The 9423-nt window shown below is 47.2% G+C and overlaps 1 protein-coding gene across 8 annotated transcripts in view; it reads left to right on the top strand.

The window, feature by feature from the left end:
• The first annotated feature begins 6071 nt into the window (after positions 1–6071).
• The window catches only part of THRB (thyroid hormone receptor beta), a 423669-nt gene continuing 420317 nt past the window's right edge, over positions 6072–9423 (top strand). For 2 of the 8 annotated variants that reach the window (XM_055134863.1, XM_055134859.1), the window contains exon 1: positions 6763–7123. The gene's annotated coding sequence lies outside the window, so the exon portion shown is untranslated. Of the gene's footprint in view, positions 6567–6762; positions 7124–8229; positions 8388–8752; positions 8861–9423 lie in introns of those variants that run through there. The other 6 variants (XM_055134862.1, XM_055134857.1, XM_055134860.1 and 3 more) reach the window with 5 other exon arrangements.

Genomic DNA, 9423 nt, shown 5'->3' with positions numbered 1-9423 from the left:
CAGGGATTTGTAAGATCTGAAAAGAACTCATAATCATAAGCATCATAATATGTATGTTATTGTTTCTAGATGAGGTAGAGTTTATTCCATGAAAATGACTTAGATCCTATTAATTCCCTTCAAAAATAAGAAAGATATTTTCACAAGCTTGAAAAAGCTATGTTTCCATTTTGATACATGAAAACAACAACAAAAAGGCATGTACTTAATTGACATGTCTTGGGAAGATGTATCAAACTAGAATTTCTTTTATAATTCTCAAGGAACTTAACAATGTTCTATGCTTGTGTGTACTCACTGAGAACATATGTTGTTACAACCATATTAGTAATTATGTAGCAAATCTTAAACCTATTTCAAATGCCTGAAAATTAAAATTAAATTGTGAGATGTTTTAGATGTCTTAAGCTCCCATTTCATTTCCATTCACCTTTTTCTTGATGTACTTTAATTCATTAGCATCTACATTTTTGCACAGGCTTTTAGTATGAGTTTAGTTCATAGGAAATGATTTTTGGCTGCAAACAGAGCTCATAATTGCTACACAAATCAACCATAAGTTTTGAATGTTGATTATTCTTATGATTTTCATACTGTGATATTGGATAATATTTTTCTCCCAAGTAACACTCCACATGACTTTGAATATTTTAATTGGAGTAACTGTAATAATGAGCAGAAATTATCAGATATCAATTACTGTCTTCTAGTTACTCAAGAAGCTAAAAGTATGACAGGATAATATAAAATAATATATAACCAATAATCCTAAGCCTACACCTAAGCATGAATAATAATTCTAAACATATACCTAACAATAATCCTAAGCATATACCTAACACATATGAATGAATATACCACAAAGAGAATTGTTTAAGAACTTACATAGAGACTTTATTTTCAGTAATTTCAAACTGGAAATAACTAAAATTTCCATCAACTGGGGAATAAATTAACAAATTGAGCTATATTTATGATATATTATATAAAAATATGACTTTCTAATCTGTGTAATAATGTGGGTTTATCTTAAAACTTACATTCCATAGTCCTCTTCAGAACAAGGACTGGAGTGATCACTTGTCCCTCTCAGAAATCCCAGCAAGCTACCGAGAATATCCCGCCTGCATGGCAGAGCCTGGCAAGCTACCCATGGCATATTTGATATGCGAAAAACAGTACAACAAGTCTCACAATGGAGACATTACTGGTGCCCGCTTGAGCAAATCGATGAACAATGGGACAACAGTGCTACAGTGCTATCTTAAAACTATTACATTAAATAAAAGAAACCAGATGCAGAAACTCCTCACTTTATATTGTCAATAGATTTTTGGAAATGGCAACTTTAGCTGAAATGACTTATACTGAAAACAGATCCTTAAATTACATTTCATTCAATATAGACAGATTTGTTTTTCCCTTCTCAACATTAAAATAAAGATGATGCTGTACAGAGAAAATATCCTTTGTAATTCCATTTAAATGAAGTTCAAGAACTGGCAAAGCCAATAATAGATGAAGAAACTAGAATAGTGCTTGACACTAGTGGGGGAAGTGATCATCAACTAAGAAGAGATACAGACGTTTTCTGGGCTGTTGAAAGTGTTTTCCATCTTGTTCAAGGTGATGATTACACAGAAGCATAAAAATGTACAAACTCATCAAACTGAACATTTAGAGCTTGTTTTACTCTATGTCAATTACCCTTTAACGGGAAGATTAACACTTGGAACTTTTTTCCTAAATTGGTAGTGGGGACTCACTTATCAGTGATCAAAGACCTGGGGTTACCTCAAGGGTTAGACATTATGCTGTTCTGGGGGTAAAACTGAAGGTCTCACACATCTAATGCATTTACACTACCACTTGAGCCATGAACTATTTTTTAACACCACATTTTTGTGGGTTTATATCCATGTTGATGTACCTAGGCCTACTTCATGATTTTTAACTTTATATATTTAAAAGACAGATGATTAGTGCTCTATTGGAATTTGGCCTGCTGATGTGATATTTTGAGATAGCACTAACCTCTGCAACAAATAACTTCTCACATAAACACATGTTTACAGAAGTCAATTGTTCCATCACTGTGACTCCTCAATCTGGGTGTTCTCCTTCAAATGGGTGATTAATGGGCAAGGCTCCTTCCAGTTTGAGTTTGGTGATTTCTGCCCAGCACCTCAGAGTCTACTATCTCTTGCTTGAAATATAAGAGGAGAGAATATATAATTGGAGCATTTTCTTAATTTTTAGCTGGAAATGTGTAGGTTTTATTTTTCTGTCTGTCTTGTATGCAGCAGTTTTTACAAGGAGCAGAGATGGACCATGAATCAGAACACACAGTTTCAGGTCACATGTGCTTGTCCCAGCACTACGTCTCTTGCATACAAGTAATCTGATTGTGCCATACAGAGCACAATTTTAGACAGTTTTAGAGGAGTTTCTCTGCCACCAGTGCTTAGATCTGAGCTTGAAAAATTATTGGATTATGTCTTCACTTCTCCATGCAAAAAATTGGATGCATATTAATATCATTTCACAGAATTCATTCAGTATTTTAGATGTTTGAAATATGTAGAACAGTATCTAAGACATAGCACATATTTAATAAATGTCAGCTATCATACTGACTTCGTGCTAATGCTGTGTGTCAGACTATCAAAGCCACCTCCAATGTACCCAAGGCTTTAACCATTACAAAGGATCAAATTGTTTCCCCAGGACAACTTTCTGGTGAGAGCTAAACACAAATACATAAACAAAGTTTAAAGTACACACATGTAGTATGTAGCTGCTATAATGCACATATTAGTTTTGCAATATAAAATGTGGGATTTTTGTTAATTTGCATATTATTTCGATATGAGTTAATTTTTTGGGGGGGTGGGGGGAGGTACACTCAAAGGTGCTCAGAAGCTATCAACTGGTTCTATGCTCAGCCTCACTCCTGTAGATCCTGTGATGAAACCGGGGTAGAATTAAATATTCTTATATTACATATAAAATCAGTATTCCATGGCACAAAAGTTTTTTTAATTTGCTAGAATAACTTTAATTTAAATAGCTAATAAAATATCAGGATAATTCCGAGGACAGAGTATGAAAGAAGATAAATTATACTATATTTTGTACCTTTAGTAGAACTTTCACCCCTGCTTTTTGAATAAAGAACCTTGCACTTCCATTTTGCACTGGACCCTGCAAATAAGATAGTTAGCTCTCCTTTCCTTTTCTCTGATTTCCCCAAGAACTTTTACCCAGTCACCTTATCAGGAAGTCTTACTTGAACCCCCATCTATTTGACTGCCTGCCAGCAATCACCTAGCAATATAAAATATGTATACAAAGTTCAATACATATTACATATGTGTGTATATATATATTTCCCATTACACCTCTACTCTTGGAATTAATTTTGAATATTTTTATCCTCCTTAACAGTCTGTTTTCCCAAAGGACAGTTTGTTTATGTATTTGGCATTTTTATCTGGTTGGCCATAGACCAGAATAACTAGGGCCCTCATGGCAAAAATAAATTCCAGGAACTGAAATGAACAGATAGAATTGGAATCTCCATGCTAGGTCATTTGGCTATACAGCTAATTTGAAAGCTAGTTAATGAATGAATGAAAGTATACTAGTGGTTCTTATCCTTGGAATGGTACTTCTTCCAGTTATAACACTCCCTGGTAAAATCTGGTCCACACTTGATAAACTAGTTCAAGTGCCAAATTGACATTCGTGGAAATCTACTATCTGTGTTTCCTTCCCCTCACCTGCATATTTATAACTCTCTGATCTCAAGTTCCTTCACAAGACATTAATGTTCTTTGACACTGAGAAAACTCTAATTGGATGTTATTTCTCTGATTAGACTAGAAACATTGAGGGCACAACTCAAATGCAGAAGATTAGGGTATTTGTGTTGGGAGGAAAATGTAAGGAGAAATAACAAAATAACCAAAATAAGTGATATTTAACACAACATTTAAAACCTGGTGAATAGATAGGTCACTATCACTATCACTATCACTGAGTCAATCATCAATTTTCTCGAGTGGGCACCAGTAACATCTCCAATCGTCCTATCCCTGAGATTTTAGCAGCCTCTCTTTACTTGCTCTTCCCAGTGATGCTGCATTGGAGGCTCTTTCAGGGTAAGGGGAATGAGACCCATCATTGTTACCATATTTGGCATATGAAATATGCCACAGAGAGCTTGCCAGGCTCTGCCGTGTGAGCAGGATACTCTCGGTACCACGCCAGGTTCTCTGAGAGGGAGAAGTAAGCTATAAGAGGTCGCACAGCCGCATTTGCTGGGAGCGTTGTTTTATAGTCTCTGGATCTTGGCCATTGATGTCGATGATATTACATGGCACTGGGGGTAGTTTGTGGGTGTGGCTGCCAAGCTACTGAAAAATGGGGGGTCTGGGTGGAGGAGGCCCAGTCCCGATTTGAGCAGCCTTGGAGATCTAAGCCCCAGTTTCTGGGTTCCTCTGTCGGTTCCTTCATGAGTGAGGCTCATCCGAATGTGTGGAGAGGGGCCTTGAGCATGGCTGTGGCTGGGTTCCGGAAGTCTTTGGCTACCAGGACTCTGCTTGGGGCAGGTAGAGAAATTCAACCTGCCCCTCTTCAAGAGGATGGGTGTTGGAGAAAAAGAAAGAAAAACTCAAAGTCAATACAATAATGGTTCATAGTCATAGTAATATACCAAGATTTTAAAGACAAGATTAGATGTTTTACTTGTGCCATTGACCTCATTTGTTTTGGTCTAATTCAACCATTTTAAAGTCTGTGCTTCATGCTTGTGCCAAGCCTCATCCACGAGTGAACCTTTTCCTGGACAGTGCAGCCTAGAATACGGTCGCACAACATTTCATAGGACACATTCTAACCATACTCTAAGAATATAGCACCACATTTGATGGGATTCAAAGTAGGAGGCAAACAACCTTAGAGGGAAATATTATATTGTTTCAGTTCTGCTTTGGGGGAAGGACTGGGGTTCGGCATGGAAACACCCGAAATATGGTGGTGGGAAGGTGTAATGGTGTAGGGTTGGTGTTTGAATACAAAATGTAATCAAATATTGTGAACTACTTTATGTAATTTTTTTAAAAAAAAATCTGTGCTTTGGGGCTGGAGTGATAGTACAGCGGGTAGGGCATTTGCCTTGCACACCGCCGACCTGGGTTCAATCTTTGGCATCCCCATATGGTCCCCCAAGCACTATCAGGAGTAATTCCTGAGTGCAGAGACAGAAGTAACCCATGAGTATCACTGGGTGTGACCCAAAGGGGAAAAAAGCCTATGCTTTATCATCTTCCCATAACTGATGCTCAATGAATAAATATGTGAATCAATTGCTTTCTTGAATCACTTGAAGACTACAGGTCTTGATAAGGAGGATGGCTATGGTGGGGTGTGAGCATGGGGCATGAAAACAGTTTTTGTGGTCCCCTTAAATCAGCAGGATTGAAACATAGAGACATATACTTCAAAGTCTGATTATTATTTTCTATCTTCTATAGGGTCATTGTAAAGTTTTCCTTCATTGTCCTTTCTGTACACAACTAGAAAACAGAGTCAAATTGTCTAGAGAATCCACTTCTACCATCATGCAATCTGCAAGATGGTCCTCAGGAGACCCATTCAATTTCAGTGACAATATTAACCATAAACAAAACAATGAATAATAAAGGTTTTAATAACACTGCAGAAAAGTTGCCCTTCCTCATAGTTACATATCTTTATATCAACAGAGTGCTACTGAGTTGTTTGACAAGGTATTTACTTAATGCTGTAATGGTCTATTTTGAAGTTTGGAGGTCAAATGAGATGAGAAGAACCGGAGTGATAGCACAACAACGGGTAGGGCGTTTGCCTTGCACGTGGCCAACCCGAGCTCGATCCCCGGCACCCCATATGATCACCCCCCAGGCACCCCCAGGAAACCCCAGGCACTCTGAGTGCAGAGCCAGGAGTAACCCCTGAGTATTGCTGGGTGTGACCCAAAAAGCAAAAAAAAAAAAAGAAAGAAAAGAAAATGAGATGAGATGAGAAAAGAAAAAGCCATTTGAACTAAGAGAAGCAACTTTTTTTGTGATATTTAGTTCTTGATATGATTTTTGCTTCTTAAGAAAGAAGTCAGCTCCAAGTAATACTCAAAAAAAAGGGGGGGTAAACTATTCCAGCGGGCTTTAACGCCTGTCATTCACCTTTGTGAAGGGACCTGAGCGTATGTAAATCACCCTAGACCCAATCTTCCTTTATCAATTGTGGGCTATGAGGACAGGATTTTTTCCCCAGTGGCCAGTTTTGTCACCCTCAGTTAGCCACCAGGGGGCCGCCTGTTTGGAACAAACGCCACTGCTTTCCTCCAAACCAACCAAAACATCCCGGGGCAGCTTTGGAGCGGAGCCCAGGAACTTCCCTGCAGAGGAGAACTTGCCTCCTGCAACAAATCCTGCAAGTTCGGTGCAGCCATAATACGGGGAAGAATAAAGCCCCGCTTCACGCTCTAGGACCGAGGGGAAATTGGATCGATCGCTGTATTCGAGGTGAGAGAGGCCACCTCCCTCTTGCCCGGGAGCTGGGGTGGGGGGTTGGGGTGGGGGATCTCCAACTCTTTTCCCCCCCGAAGTGTGGAAACGCAGCATCCAGGCTCCGGGAAGAGCTTCCGAGTTCTTGACAGTTGTGGTTGCTAATGCTCTCAGCAGGAGGGGTGGCTTCTCGCCCCATTCCGTGGGATGCTCCCAAGAAGCTGGAATAAAACACACGTCACAGACTGGAGAGCTAGAAAACTCTCAATAAACATCTCCGTGCGGCTCAGCCCGGAGGATCGACGTGTCTCTAACCCCCCTGCATGCCATAGGAATAAACGTGCAGACTGAATAATGAATCCGAGGGGTTCTAATACAAGAAAATAATTCCACTCAATCATCAAAAGAGTTTGGTGGCAACTCTACCTTCAAACCGACTACATTTGAGCTTTATTCTTTTTTTTTTTTTTTTTTTTTTTTGATACTCGGTATTTTTCCAAGCATTCTTCTAGCCCGGAACGCCGCCGCCTGCTTCGTTTTCTCGCTGTCTGAACTCTCGGCCTGCAGGACTTGAGGTAGGGGTAGGGGCATTTTAGCAGCCCCCATGCAGCGGGGCGGAACTCCCCGCGAGTGTCAACGGTTTCTTGCGTTCCGGGCTGAATTTGTGACGACCCCAGGCAAAGCAATAGGTATAGGGCTGCCCATGGGGAACCTGCTGAGGGTCCCATCCCCGCACCCATGGCTCCGAAGACGGAGGTTGGAGTGAGGGAGCGGTCTGTGTGTAGGGGGGGGGTCTCCCTTAAAGGCTAGGCAGGTGCTTTTTCCAAACTTCCCCGGGGGGTATGTGGGAGGGGGCGGGGTGAGAGCGAGGTCAGGGGGGTCTCTCGGGTGGAGCAGCCACGGCGGGGTCGGCCCCCCACGCGCCACAAGTGGTTGGGCAAGAGCAAAGAGCGCGGCCCCGGGACGCGCTCCGAGAACCCCGCGTTTCCCGAAGTCCCCTGCCCCCGCGTCCCTTCCAACTAGGGGGACCCCAGCCCGGACGCGGAACCCCCGAGCGCACCTAGCCGGGTTGGTGGGGAGGGCGCGCCGCCGCGGCGGGGAGGGCACGGCCGCCACCGGGCGGAGGGGAGCGCCCCAACCTGGCCGGGCAGGTGCGGGGGCGGCCGGCCCGGGGCGGCCAGTGCGGCGGGCCGGGGGGTCGGGGCCCGCGAGCCCGCAGGAAGCGGCCCTTGAGCGCGGCCGCCCGGGGTGCGGGGGGCCCGGGGGTGGGGTGGGGGCGGCCGGCCCCGGCGGCGGCGCGGCCCGGGAGGCCATTTCCTCGCTGCGCCCCTGGCGGAGTCGGCTTGGCCCGCTCGGGGCGACCGCGGCCCCGCGGGTCGGACGGCCGGGAGGGCTGCGAGGGAAACCGGGTCACCGGTTCGCCCGCGTGGCCGAGCGCGGGCGCCTCCCGGAGTGGGGGAGGGGAGGCAAAAATGGGGGGGGACGGGGACCCCGGAGTCCCGCGGCGCCCCGTGGAGCCGAGCGAGCGCCCGCGGGGGCCCCGGGAGCAGCGGGCAACGGCGGCGGCCCGGCCCCCCGCTCCGCTTCCCCCGCCTGGAAAAGTGCAGTGACCCGGGCGGCGGCGCCTTGACATCTGGCCGGCTGGGCGCTCGCGGGGTCCCCGGCTCCGGGAGGAGGGGGCGGAGGAGGGTGGAGACTGCGGGGCTGGGCCGAGCTCGGCGGCGTGACGCGGCGGGATTAAGTTTGCATGAATAATGTGAGCGCGCCCGCCGGGAGACCTCCAGCGCCCCGGGCTCGGGGCGAGCGCCCGCGCTCCACCCGGCAGGCTCCCGGGCACCGGTAATCGGGCGCGAGGAGCGCGCGGAGGCGGGGGCCGGGGTGCGGGGGAGGCGGGGGCGCCGCCGCCCACGGGCTCCGGGAGCGGGGTGTCGCGGGAAGCCGAGGGGCGCCGCCGAGCGCGCGGGCGGGCGTGGGTGGAGAGGTGGGTGTGGGGGTGTCAGCCGCCCCCTTACCTGCCTCCGCCCCGGCGAGGTTGGGGGTGCGCCCCGGCTCGGGGAGGTGGTGCCAGACCGAGCTCGGGCGCGGTGCGGCGGCCGGCGGGGAGCCCCGGTGTGGGCAGCGGCCGAGCCAGGGTGGCCCGAGTTCCCCGCGAGCACCGCGCCCCGGGGGCCGCCAACACCACCCCCCCGCACCCCCCCTCCCAGCCCAGCTGTTGACAGGCTCCTTGGGAAATGGAGTTTGGCATCCTCAGCGCCGAACCGAGTGGAAGTTTCCATGATGAGGAAGTTCTGTGACACCGGGGTTCGGAAAAGGTTGGCAGACACCGGGGGAGGGGAGGAAGGCGGTTTAAAGGGACTCCGGGTGCCCCCCCCCGGTCCCACCCCCGCCCCTGTTTTGGTCTCGCGGCCCCGGAACCCCGGGCTTTGGAAAGGAGATTAACCCCGAAGGTTGGCGGGCGCAGCGGCCGGTGCCTGGCGACTGGGCTGCCGCCCGCCTCCCTGGGAATCGGGGCGACCTCGCGGCGTCCAGCCTGGCTCGCGCCTCTCAGCTCCACTTCGCTTGACGCAGCATCTTCCTCGCGGCCGCTGGAGTTGCTTCTGACACCAGGAGTTGTGCCAGCTGAGCGCTTCCCCTCAAGGAGGACGCTTTGGGGGAGGAGAGTTGGACACCTCCGGGGGAGGGACGGGAGGGAGGACGGATTTCGTCCCTTTTTTTTTTTTTTGCAAGGGTCGTTTTGGAGGAGGATTTCCCAATGAACATCGTGGGATTATAAGGGTGCTCATTCTTAAGACACGGAGTTTATTTTAAGAAGGGGTGGGGAATGGTGAATGAGTGCTTTTTAATGTATTAAAGGTTAAATATGTAACCCCCCCCC

Source organism: Sorex araneus, chromosome 4 (genome assembly GCF_027595985.1).
Source record: "Sorex araneus isolate mSorAra2 chromosome 4, mSorAra2.pri, whole genome shotgun sequence".
NCBI lineage: Eukaryota > Metazoa > Chordata > Mammalia > Eulipotyphla > Soricidae > Sorex > Sorex araneus.
This window is presented reverse-complemented; position numbering and strand designations above follow the sequence as displayed.